The sequence below is a fragment of the Podarcis melisellensis genome, assembly GCF_964234715.1.
Source record: "Podarcis melisellensis genome assembly, chromosome: 2".
In the NCBI taxonomy this organism is placed as follows: domain Eukaryota; kingdom Metazoa; phylum Chordata; class Lepidosauria; order Squamata; family Lacertidae; genus Podarcis; species Podarcis melisellensis.
In genome coordinates, this window is record NC_138529.1 from 36,392,943 (window position 1) to 36,406,453 (window position 13,511).

General features: G+C 42.6%; 1 protein-coding gene across 1 annotated transcript in view; it reads right to left on the reverse strand.

Moving 5' to 3' along the window:
• SEPTIN9 (septin 9) overlaps window positions 1-13,511 on the reverse strand; it is a 191,419-nt gene that overhangs the window by 142,290 nt on the left and 35,618 nt on the right. The window lies entirely within an intron of this gene.

Below are 13,511 nucleotides of genomic sequence, written 5' to 3' on the forward strand. Positions count from 1 at the left end.
CAGTGCTTAATATACCAGTGCAGTAAACCTGACACAAATCCTGAGTGGATTCCCTAAGATGGTTGAATAGCACCTTGTACACCTCTTTCTGGAAACACTGGCAGCCATGCTGGCACCAAACATATTGCCCTGCTTTCCTTTGGACCACATCAGTGAGGCTGAGAGGGCGGTCCTGTCATCTGGACAGCCCAAGGACTTCATACACAGTCCAGGCTTGCACCATGGAAGGTCACTTTGGTTCTTCTAATGCAGCTGTTTGACTTCACCCCTGGAGGTGCATTCCATTGTCTCTCGAGACAGACAGATGCCAACAGGAGAAAGACCTGTTTTATATATGCAGTGGGGTGTGGGACTCGGGAGGAAATTTTATGCACCCATAGACTGCATGCAGAACATGTGTGATGCAGAATGTATGTGTGTTTAGTTCATGTACTGCCTGCCTGCCACACATGCTTCCAGGATAGGTGTGTAAGCCAGAGACTCATTTTGCACTTCTCACCCACATGTAGTTCAACCATAAACTGGGAGCCTTATGAACTCATCCTTTGTCTTATTGTCAACATAACATTTGCAAGTACAACTGCAAGGTTTGGGGCACTGGTGTATTATCCTCACATTACACATGAATTCATGGCTGAACTGAGATTTATTTATTTCTATTTATTTAGGAACATAAGGTAAGCCTGCTGAATCAGACCAATAGCCCATTTACTTAAGAATCCTGTCCACCCAGGAGTCAACCAGATTCCTGTGAGAAGCCTACAAGCCGGACATGAGTGCAACAGCACCCTGCAATTCCCAACAACTGCTGTTTGCAGGCATGCTGCCTCTGACAGTGGAGGCAGAACATAGCCACCATCTAATCCTCTTCTAAAGTCATCCATTTAAACCCATCACTGCCTCCTGCATCTCACATTTATTCCTTCATGGAACCCAAAGTAGCAGGTGCAGGTGATTCCCAGGTGGTCTCCTGTCTAGGCACTGACCAAACCCAGACTTGTGTAGCCTCAAGTGCCTTAAGACCACACCCTGGGACTAGAGATTCCCCATTCACTGATCTTCTTAGATCAAGTGGACTTCTGCAACACTTGGGACATACCTCGCAACATGCTTGAGAAGCATGCCTTAGGGTTACATTAAAACTGTCCTTCCAAGTGCTTGTCTATCTGCACAGCTGCCACGGCTTCCTCCAGAGCCCTCCCATGTTTGAGAATACCCTTCCCAGGGCCTGGACTCCAAATTTAGATGTGCTGTTCCAGCCTGCTTGACCCATGCTGACTAAGTGGAATAATTTTGCATCATGGGATAGAGGGGGCTTTGCTCTGCCGGACTTAAGACTTTACTATGAGGCAGCAGCATTCTGCTGGCTGAAACAATGGCTACTTCTTGAGAATACAGATGTCTTGGATTTGGAGGGATATGATAACAACTTCGGCTGGCATGCATATTTGTGGTATGACAAGGTAAAGGTTCATAGAGGTTTTAAAAACCACATTGTCAGAAAGGCATTATATAACGTGTGGATTCGCTATAAGGACTTGTTGGAAAATAAAACCCCCAGGTGGTTGTCACCCATGGAAGCCAAGGCGGTAAAAAAACTTAATATGGAATCAGATTGGCCAAAATATTATGAAATAATAGAATACGATGGTGAAAAGCCTAAATTACAGAGCTTTGAGAAATTAAAATCTAAAGTTCGAGACTGGTTACATTATCATCAGATTAATGAGACATTTAAGCAAGACAGGAGACTAGGATTTCAGAAGGAGAGGTCAAAGTTAGAAACAGAGCTATTGGAATCCAATACTAAGAATTTGTCTAAAATGTATAATTTGTTGCTGAAATGGAACACTCAAGATGAAACAGTAAAGTCAGCAATGATTAAGTGGGCACAGGATATCGGACATGATATTATGTTTGCAGACTGGGAACAGTTATGGACCACAGGCATCAAATTTACGGCATGTAGTGCCTTAAAAGAGAACATAATGAAAATGATCTATAGGTGGTACATGACCCCAGTCAAGCTAGCAAAGATATATCATCTGCCCAATAATAAGTGCTGGAAGTGTAATGAATGTGAAGGAACCTTTTATCATCTTTGGTGGACCTGTCCAAGAATTAAGGCCTACTGGGAAATGATCTATAATGAAATTAAGAAGGTCCTAAAGTGGACATTTGTAAAGAAGCCGGAGGCCTTTCTCCTGGGCATGGTCGATCAAACGATTCCAAAGAAAGATAGAACTTTTTTTATGTATGCAACCACGGCAGCAAGAATTCTTCTAGCAAAGTATTGGAAGACTCAAGAGTTACCTACTCTGGAAGAATGGCAGATCAAGGTGATTGAATATATGGGACTAGCAGAGATGACTGGCAGAATCCGTGACCAGAGGAGAGAGACAGTGGAAGAGGACTGGAAAAAATTTAAAGTGTATCTTAAGAATTTTTGTAAAATTATGGAATGAGAAGATGTCAAGGGCTATGAAATTAGAGAATTTATAGCTGTTAAAATCTAAACTTAAGAGAATTTAAAGAAAGTTGTGTTTTTCAAAATTGAAAGAAGGATTGCTTAAAGCTAATTTAAAAAATAAGGGTGCAGTGATGGGAAGGTTTGGGGAAGTCATGTATGTTTGTTTTGTATGTTTTTCTTTTTTTCTTTCTATTTTGTTGTCTATTCTGTTTTCTATACTGTTTAAAATGAATAAAAAATTTTATAAAATAAAAAAATAATAATTTTGCATCATGGAGAATGAGTATGGCTTGACTACATCCCCCAAATGACATCTCTCTCTCTCTCTCTCTCTCTGTCTCTCTCTCTCTTATAAGCACATGACATTGCTGGTCTGCATTTATCTGGTGATTCATTTCCATCCCCAGATTATTAGGACAGATGAATCATCTTCCCATGAAGCTGGAGAAGCAGCTAAGAATTCTGCCTTTTGGGCTGCAGCCTCCATAGGCAGGCAGGCACTGAACTTATATGTGCTCTCCCCACACGTCTGCTAAATATGGCATTCTGGTTACTGGGGGTGGGTGAGCAGGACAGGAAGTGGCATGTGGGATCAGACAAATGCATTCCAACCAATGTGGTCCCTTCGGAGGAAAAAAGTAGGAAACACAGCAGCAGGCACTCAGTCACTCCTTCTATACCTTGAGTAATTATAGGATCTCTTCAAATACTCTGACACAGGAAGGCTTGTTTAATGTCTTCCATATCTGACGGTGCAACTCTGGATGCCCCTTTCTGCCTACAATCTCTTATACCGTCATCTTGCAGGATTAGACAGCTAAGCAAGAAGCTATGTCTTTCCATACATGGTAAGAAACTCTGCATTTTTCATTGAACTGTGTAATACAGAAGACAAGGCTACGTGGCCTGCTCAGGCTCCAATGTGTGTTATATAGCAGTAGTGTGATATAGTGGTGTGCTATGCAGCTGATTACAGGGAAAACAGAAACTCCTTGTTATCAGTCCCCAGGCCATTTCTGAGCATGATTCAAAGAGCTGCTTATGACCTACAAAGCCTACACAGCTTGGGTCCAGGCTATTGGAAGGACCACATCTCCCTATATGAGCCTGCCCAGGCTTTGGGACCTTCCAGGAACACCTTTCTCTTGGTCCTGCCACCTTCACAGGGATGTTTGGTGAGGCCATGAGAGAGGGTCTTCTTGGTGGCTGCTCCTGGATTGTGGAAGTCCCTCCCACAGGAGGCTAAGCTGGTGCCCTCTCTGTTTTCCTTTTACTGGCAAGCAAAGACTTTTCTGTCCTGACAGACTTTTGAGGCAGGGTCTTCTGAGGCTGCATGTTATGCTTTTAGATGTGTCCAGCACTGCCTTTAATGGAGTTACTTTTTAATATGTATAGTGTGTGTTTAGTTGTATCTGTCTAAGGGCTTATTCACACTTGCCTTTCCTCTGCACCTTCCAAGCACTTTAAAGCTCTGTGTCAGAACACACTCTCTCCCTTTGCCCCGGAGCTCTCCCCACAAAAACCCACTCTTTAAAGCTGAACTGGAGCAAACAGCAATCCACAGAAAACCCGAACTGTGATTTAAAGAGTGGCTTTTCACAGAGAAAGCTCTTGGACAAAAAGAGAATGTGCTTGGACTTGGAGTTTTAAAGCACAGACCTGTGCCTGGAAAGAGCTAAGTGTGGATAGGCCCTTAATTTATGCTGTGATCTGCCTTGGGTGTTGCAGTGGGAGAATGGCAGGATATTAAGAAATAAATAAATAGCAGTGTGCCAGGAATGTAACCTATTCCAAGTACCTCCAAGCAAAGGCAAAGTTGTGGGGAAATCCTTATAAAGCTATTCTTTCTTTTCAGTATGTTTTCTTTCAATTTGAGAATGGGAGATGCTTGAAGGTATAAATTTTGTATGTGTGTAAGAGTGATTTGCTATATTCTGTCTACATGCTTTGGATGCTGCTAACCTCTTGCAAAACTCACAGGAGAGTTCAGATTTTTTTTAAAAAAAACTAAACTAAAAATAAAAAATGTATCTTTCTGTGCAGATAAACATTTGCATATAAGTTTCATTAACTTTCAGCCCAGCCAGCCACCATCTTTAGCTGCTGACATGGAAAGCTTTTTCTTGGATGGGGTGTGGGGACAGGAAGAAAAGCAAAATCCAATTAAAGGCTCGGAACTTCGGTTTGGACAGACCTTGTCTTTCATGCTCAGAAGTCCTTTCCAAAGCAACAAGGGCAGTGCTCGCAACAGAGAGACAAATAAAGCATCCATTATGCAGGCAGCCAAGCTCAGACAGCTTTGGATATTCTGAGCAGCTTCAGAAATGCAGGAAGTGTAAGGGAATCCCAGGCTGGATGCTGGGATTATCCACAGTGTACAGACAATGAACACAGCATTTCCAAGGAATGAAGTGTTCTCATTGGTCCAAGCACCATGCACCACACATGAAACACACAGTAGCTGCACTTATGAAACTTCCTTAGAGCAGGTCAGACAATTGGTTCAACTAGCCCAACATTGCCTACTACATGGTTAGTCCCCTCCTGATGTTGTTAGACTACAGTTCCCATCATCTCTGACCACTGAATACAATGGCTACAGATGATGGGAATCTGAAGCCCCATAAAATATTGAGGATGCCATGTTGGCTACCTCTGGGCTACTTTGAAAGGCAGAGGTCTTACAGGTGTTTTTAGGGTAGCGTGACAGATGTGGCTGCATTTGGTGCAGGAGGCACCACAATAATGCTGTAAAACAGAGAACAAGAGATGGGGGCATGGACGACCACCAAATTTTAGCGTAGCACAGAGCGCTGCTGAAATTTGAGAGCCCAAAGTCTGCCACTACATGCTGCCTGCCATATTTTAATTGGTACACCAATGATAAAACAAAACTCTAGTAGGATAACTGGCACATATTTTCTGGTATATTTACTTACTTTCTTAAGATTTTTGTGGCAAGCCATCAGTCAGGAGCACAGAGATCACCCATGTGGAAGGCATTAACTATTGATAACCAATATAATAAAGTGCTAAGATCCAGTAGCAGATGCCCCATTATTAGGCAATTTAAATTTTCAAAGTTTTCCCAGGTGATTAGTCTCCCTGCCTCCCCCAAAATAATGAGCTGAATTTGAGGGGAGGGGGAATAAAAGACCTGTTGTCTAGCACCCCAGAATATTTTTAATGATAACATTGTAAAGAAACATATTGTAAGGGGAGCTGCCATCTCTGGGAGTTTACGAGCATATATTCATTTGTTATATTCAGAGTTTTAGTTTCTGGAGTTTTGGTCTGCAACTTTCATTAAGAATAGTTCCCCTCTGGCTGAACTGCTGTTGAGCAGAAAACCCATGGAATATCCTGCCTGAGCCTATTACTGTACTTCCTAGGAACTTGGATGGATGCTTTTAAAACTATAAACTTTTTTTTTTATCTATTCTGTATACTAAACTCTGCTTCCACATACCTCCTACACCACACATTATCTCCCAAGGAACATTTTTAATCACCAATTACTGACTACCTATAAGAATGGCTATCCATCAAAGCTACAGAGTGACTGAAGGTTATCTCGCTAGCTCCAGGCCTTTCTGTTATGCAAGGCCCTTCATGCACAGAGAGACATGCTGCTTGAAGGAGCAGAAAAGAAGGAATTTGCTTTGAGATGAGAAAAAAATATTTAATAGCAAGACAGCTGTGTTTTCCAGTGTCTAGTGCCTTTCCCCAATCTGGTGCCCTCCAGATGCTGTTGACCTCCAATTACCATCAGCCCCAGCCAACATGGCCAATGATCAGGAATGCTGGGAGCCAGGGCTGGCACACCCATGAAGCAAAGTAAGGTGACCGCCTCAGGCGGCAGGATCCACAGGGGCAGCAGATCCCAAAGAAGAGCTTTATGCCTTGCTTGTTCCTGATGTAGATCTTTACTTACTGCTTCTTCCCTGTTGTCCATTTTGTCATTTTCCCTCAGGTGCCAAAATGGCTTGGGAGCTATAGTTACACCATATCTGGAGGGACATAGGCTCTGCCACCCTGTGTTTTAAAGGATATATTAACCTATCCCTGCATTAAAAGATATACACCTTGAGGATACCTCAAGATATATCTGAAGGTTGTGGGAGACTGGTCTACATAGTGGCTGTTTCTCATATACACACTGCAACCTGTCTTTGTCTGTCTCACACACAAGCTGCTCACTTCAGATTGAAAATATTTTTTAAACAAACATAAAACTTTGCTATGATAACCTGAATATACAACAGCAGAAACACTTGATTCAGAAAAGGGAAAACCTCATGAAGATTTTTTTTTAACATTGCTCTGTACCCAAACACTCCTCTCTGGACCCAGTTCCAGCAGTCCTGAGACAGGAAGGAAAAGTCTCGACTTGTACTCCATGAATAGCTCTGGTCCGAGGACAGATTTAGATGTGGGTACATTATTATGTGGCTAAGTTACAATTAGGGTTTCTGGAAAGCACTGCAGAGTAGCTGAAAGATCTTGTCTTTACAACCCCAACTCGGGCATGGCCAGAGAGCTCCTGCTCTCTCTACTTCTACCTCCTTCTCATCTGGACACAGTTATTTATATATCTATGAAGGCAGGTTATAGGGGCCACGGGGAGCAACAGAAGGGGAATTCAACTTGGACATCAATATGCCCATGGGCATTTTGCAAAAAAAGAAAAACAACCTAACCACCAAAAATGAGTCTCAGAAGTCAAATGTTTCTTGGTACATGAGAAAGAATGGGTGGAGGTTATGATGTTCAAAATGCCATAAGAAGAGGACCAAATAATATTTTTGTAATTGATTGGCTTGTAACTTTTTCAGGGTTGGCCAGCGTACAAAACACAGTTCCTCACAGCCAGCACTCTTTGTAAGGACTCAGCTGGTGCTAGCATCAGAACCCTGCTACTCACCTTCCAGAGGACCACTCTCTAATTTCCACTCGCCCATGGTATAAGGTAGAAATTCAAAGACATTCCTGACCTGGCCTTTTCTCCTACAAGACGCATACATGCAGAGGGAGAGACATACAGTGAAACACACCTATTCCCTAAAAGGACCACCAGATGAACCTTCACAAACACGACACTAGCAGTTTTCTCTTGGTGGTTTGAACCAAGAGTCATTCTCTTCATACTGGACCCTACACATGCACCCACAGTCCCACACACAGAGAGGAGCATTGCAGTGCTAGCAGAATATGTAAAGGGGGGGAAGCTGAGCTGCTTCTCCCTCACCCCACCCCCCACATACTTCAGTTCTCACAACAGCAAAGCGTCATCACCACGGTACCTTTCAACACCTTTGCTGCAAACAGTTCACCTCTGCTCGCCTGGTTGCTGAAGCTCCTTATGGAGTAAATCTCTGTCTAGTCTTGTGCAGTTAGTTTGCTGCCTTCCCAGCACAGTCAACTGTTACTCTCAAGGCTATTACATTCCATGTAGATACATATTGGTTGGCATTAACAGATAATGAGTGTGTTTTATCTCTCTGTTGGTGTATTGTGTTTGAGCAAAGGGTAATCTGGAATGACACCAAAAAAAGTAATCAAACATAACTAAATTCCATTGTGCTTTGTTTTGTGAACAACTATCCATCCTTTCATAGTTATAAAACTGAGGCCAGGAATCTGTTTTTGATATCAAAACTGGAGCTTGCACCCTTTCACACACAAATCTACTCCTGTTTTCTACCACCACCAAACTTTCTTAATTTCAGGCTGCAAACCTAACCTCAATCACATGTGAGGAAGCCCCACTAAATTCAACAGTTTTGAGCAGACATGTTTAGGATCGCACTATAAATTTGAAGGGGAAAACACTTTTTGTTCCCACTATAACCGATGGGAGTCAGTCTCAGACACCTTTGCTGATCTACTGCACATCTACCTAGTACACCCAGACCTATCCTTTGTCCACCCTGGTCTAGTTGAAAGACAGCCATGAGACAACCCTCTTTAATATCTCATAGATGGAAAATCTGTGGTATAGTAGAGCATAGTGTAACCTGGATCTGTTGAATCTCAGCTGCTGGGCACAATGCTGGCATGCATTTACTCTGATTGCACTTGCAAAATGAGGTCAGGGTTCTTGCACTGTGCCCTGCACAGAAATACATAATGATAAGGAATGCATGCTGCCTGCTTTAAGGATTGTTCCCCCATAGCTCCAAAAAACCCTAACCAAATAAACAAAAATGCCAGTTGAAGCATCACAAGACAAAGCAAAGACAAATTATTCATCTATCAAGCTTGGGAGCTGGCTAAAAAGAAGGGAGAGTTGTAGCAGGACCTCAAGATTCAATAGCACCACCGTACAACAAGAGACTATAACTCCATAGTAATGTCTGGGACTGTAGCTCAAAGTACAGCACACATTTTTACACACAGGAAGTCTCAGGGTTGATTCTGGACTTTTCCATTTTAAAAAAAACCAGGCAGCAGATGATGTGAAAACACCTCTCTACCTATGATTCTGGAGACCCAAAGGGTCAGAACAATACTGGGAAAGATAGACAAATAGTGTGACCTGATCTAAGAAGCTTCCTACGGGTTATATCTAATGCTGTCTGTACACAAGTGGAACAACCTTCCACTCATGCAACAGGATTTCATGTCCCTGCAGCCCTCCACATACCCTCAAAAACAGCTCCAGAGGATTGGCAGACTTTCTGGAGCAAAGATGGAGCAAAGCTCCATGGGAGAGGAGAAGTATGGTAGCATAAACCGAAGTCCATTTGCACTCTCTGGAATCCACCCTTTGCTCTAAAGGCTGCAATCCTGAACACACTGACTAGGGAGTGAGCCTCACTGAACAAAGTATGACGTCCTTTAAAGTAAAAAATACAGATTGCTCAGGAAGGAAGGGGAAATCTAGATGAAAGGAGACCCATTCAGATCCAAAGTGGGAACTAGGGATGAGCAAATCTCTTCAGGCTGGTTCTTTCCGTTTCTCATTTTTCCAATTGCATGTTCCCTTCTCCACAGTTCTGCAGCAATTTGTGATTTAAACAAAAACAAAAGACCTCATGAGATTGTGTCTGCATTTTAGTGCAAACATCTCGTAACATACACATTTTTGTGTGGAATTTTGAACTTATCTCCCACCCTTTTAAATCATCTCCAGCTGTATGTGCATATGAGCAAGCTCTCTGACAGAGTGGCAAATGCAGCTGGGGTGACTCGCCTGGCAAGCAGGACAAATGGGGACAGAGACAGCCACAAGAAAGCCCAGTGATCTCATCTAGGGAGGCAGACAAAGCAGGTGGGCAATGTCAGCCAGCATGTAGCTAACCAACTCCTTGGCCGCTGTGGGGGAGAGAGGGAGAAAGCACAAAGGCATAACGCTGCCTGCCTTGGAAATTCCTGGGCCAATGTTAGATCCAAAGCATCCCTTGTGTGAGGTAAGTTTCAATGGAAGAGATTATTTGTAGAGTGCCTGCAGATTTACACCAGGTTGTGAGATGCCTTCTGTGTCCAGCCCTCCAGCTGGGCTAGAACGGAAAGGAGTATCCACCAATAGATTTGGAGGGCTTTGCAAAGCAGAAAATTAACTGGAATGCTTTAAGTTCATTGGCTTCTCTTGAATATTTTAATTTTAAGCAAGTTCCAAATGGTGAGTAGATTTCCTATGCTAACAGCTGCCAAGTGTTCATTATCACTGCATGATATCTCTCAAATGCTGACAGAGGGTAAATACAAGATAGATGTTATGTGTCAAATGCTATCAGGTGATGTCATACATCCCCTGGCAAGAGGCTATTGTAGCCCCATCATCTATCTCATAAAGCAGGGATGGCCAAACTTAGCCCTCCAGTTGTTTTGGGACTAAGATTCCCATCATCCCTGACCACTGGTCCCGTTAGCTAGGGATGATGGGAGTTGTAGTCCCAAAACAGCTGGAGGGCCAAGTTTGGCCATGCCTGTCATAAAGGTAAGTTGGCAATGTACATTTATTGACTCACTAGTGAAAACACTGGAAAGTGCACCTCAGGCCCCCCTCCCCCCTGGATATTTAAGGTAAGAGTCTCTCTGGAGAGACTAACAATTGCAATTTTTACTTACAACATGCACATATACACTTTATGTAATAATATGCAAATGCAACAACAAAATAATTATATTCTTTGATTGACAGGTAGGCTGCCCCAGCCACCTGTCCAAGTTGGTTCCCAGGATCATATGTTCCTACAGAGCCATATACTCACTAGGTTTTGGGGAAAGGTGCTAGACAATATAAATATGATTATGCGGAAAAACTTAAAATTTTCAGAGGTGTAACAGGAAACTGTGGCTTAAACTAACAATAATGGAAGCCCCAAAGCCAGCATGCAGGGAAACAGGGGAGGCGTTGTGTGGGCGGGCCAAACATCAGTTCTTGGCCTAATAAACTGGAAGGAATTAAACTAAGTTTCTGATCCAGGCAGTTGGAAGGAAAGGCGAGTTATTCTTTGTACAACACGTCTTCAAAGTGATCACTATAATTTGTGGAGATCCATGTGTAAGAAGTAGGGCTATTGAAAAATTAAGGAGTTTTTGATTGATAGTAATCTCCCTTTGAAATTATATATTTAAATGTAACCAGTTTGTATTTTAACAAAACATCAATACAGGTACATTTTTTGAGGTAGTGAAATACGTATGTGATATCTAAGAATTCAATAAAGAAAGATATCACTCATAGTTCATAAGCAAGGCAGGCTTTAATATTTTGCTTTTTTTCAGCCATGAAAAATAAATAGGGAGGATTCAACATCGTGTTAAAGCAATCATTCCATCAGGCCAAGCATTTCAGCTTGCCAGATGGAGTGATACTCCCTGCCCCATGCACTGTTACTGGGAGCTCTCCCGGCCCACCCACAATCAATTTCTGAGGCCATGGAGGGAGGAAAGGGAGGGGAGACCCATTGAGCAAGCAGAAACCCTTGCACAGCACTTCTGCTGATGGGACTCGTTAGCTGAATCCCACTTTTGTCACTAACATCAACATCAGGGGTCACCAACATGGTACCCCATCGGTTGATGTTATGCTACAGCTCCCATCAGCTCCAGCCAGCACGGTCAATGGTGAGACATGAAGGGAGCTGTGGTCAACAACATCTGGAGGGAATCAATAAATGCTGAATTTATCTAGTACAGGCAGAAACAAACTAGTTAATCATCAGGTCAACATCTAGCTGAAGATCATCTTGAATGGTACGCTATTCTACCAATGAACTATCCCCTTTTGGAATTTCCACTGAATGTGTGAGGAGCAAGAGGAAGCTCAGTCTATCTAGACTAAAAAAGGGACTGCAAACTTCAACCGTTCTAGATTTATCCACTGCCCATAAAACAACATTATGTCAGGAATGGCTGTTACATTACAATCTGCTTCTCATGCAAAGACTATGAAGAACCCCACGTGCGGCAACATTCTGTCAAAGAAGTCAGTGTTGCTTTTCAAAAAATAAGAGAACCACCTGCAGCCTGAATCCATCCAAATGACATGGTCAGTGGGTATCCATGGGGCATGTTATTCAATGATGCAATGCCCTGTCTGTGCCAGGCTGCCTCTTTTCCAAAGACATGGGCATTACTCACAATGCATCAAGCAAAAATAATAATAAAAAGTACACAAATAAGAATTGCAATTGAAAGGAGATTGAAAACAACAACAACAACAAATCAGCCAATCAGCCAATGGATCAGTGTGTTTGATGGATAGGGTTCTGCCTTGTGTCTTCCAGTTCAGGATGCTGTGCACATTTTCTGTTATGAAGATTGATACTTAAGCCCATGTTTGTGTAATCCATTTTTCTGCTCCTTTAAGACAGCTGGCCGTATTATTTTTCTATAGAGAAGGCTTGATGGGGGGGTGCATGGTGGGGAAAATTTGTCAAGGTGTTCTTTGGCAAGAGAAAGGGTGAAGAGGGAAGGGAGCCTTAACTCTTAAGAGGTTTTCAAAATGTGCTGCCATTTTCTTTTGCTTTGGGACTGCATCTTTTTGTTTTTGTTTTGATTTTCTGTTTTGCATTTTTTTTTCAGGTTCATCATTTGTTATCTATCCACATGCTTATACACATACTTCATTATACACCTTTAGGCGCCAGGCAAAAACATTCCCTTTTAACCTTTGGTTGATTTGATTGACATCCTATGCCCTTTTAAAATGTGGTTATTGGGGGGGGCGTGTTAGTGGGTTGTTGTTTTTTTATGATATGCATTGTGGTTTTATATTTTGATTTTGTTCTGTGAACCACCCTGAGACCTCCAGGTATAGGGCAGTATATAAATGTAAATAAAGAATCAAACCAATAAATAATACTTATCATTTGCATTGTTTTTGTAAACCACTTAGAGACTGTTCTCTAAGTCGTGTTCAGCAGTATATAAAAATGCAAAATAAAATGATAAAATGAAACTGCTTTCTGACAATTACATTTTCACTGTGTTCAAATTTCATTTTTGCTCCAAAGAACTCAAGGCAGCATGCCATTGAAGAGATCAATGTCATCAAAAGACATTGCCTGGCAGATTGAAATGGCAGTGTCAGACAGCAGATGTTGGGGAGAAGCAGCACAGCCACAAGGTGCTGAGAGGCAGAGGGGTGTGTGTGTGTGTGTGTGTGTGTGTGTGTGTGTTATGCAACCTGTCTTGTGTTCTTTACTCTATTTCGATGTCCTCAAGTGCACTGCCTCATTGCCACTGTCAAAGGAAGCTTTGGCTGGTATGTGTATGTATCTTGTCTTCCCGCCTCAGGCAGCAAAAAGTGTTGGGCTGGCCCTAGTCTCTATACTCAGAGTGCTAAAGCCTTCTAAGGCCACAGCCACACCATACCTTTAAGCCCTCCAAAGAATCCTGGGAACTATAGTTCACTCCTCACAGTGTTGCAATGATCAGCAGCCTTAACAAGCTAGAGTTTCCAGGATTTGGGCTGGGGTGGGCGAGGGAATGTGCTTTAAATGTACAGTGTGTGCATAGGCTAAGCCAGCCAGCCACTGGTGAAAAAGCAATTCCACAGAAGAAGCATCTTTCAAAGCCTGAGAAGCTC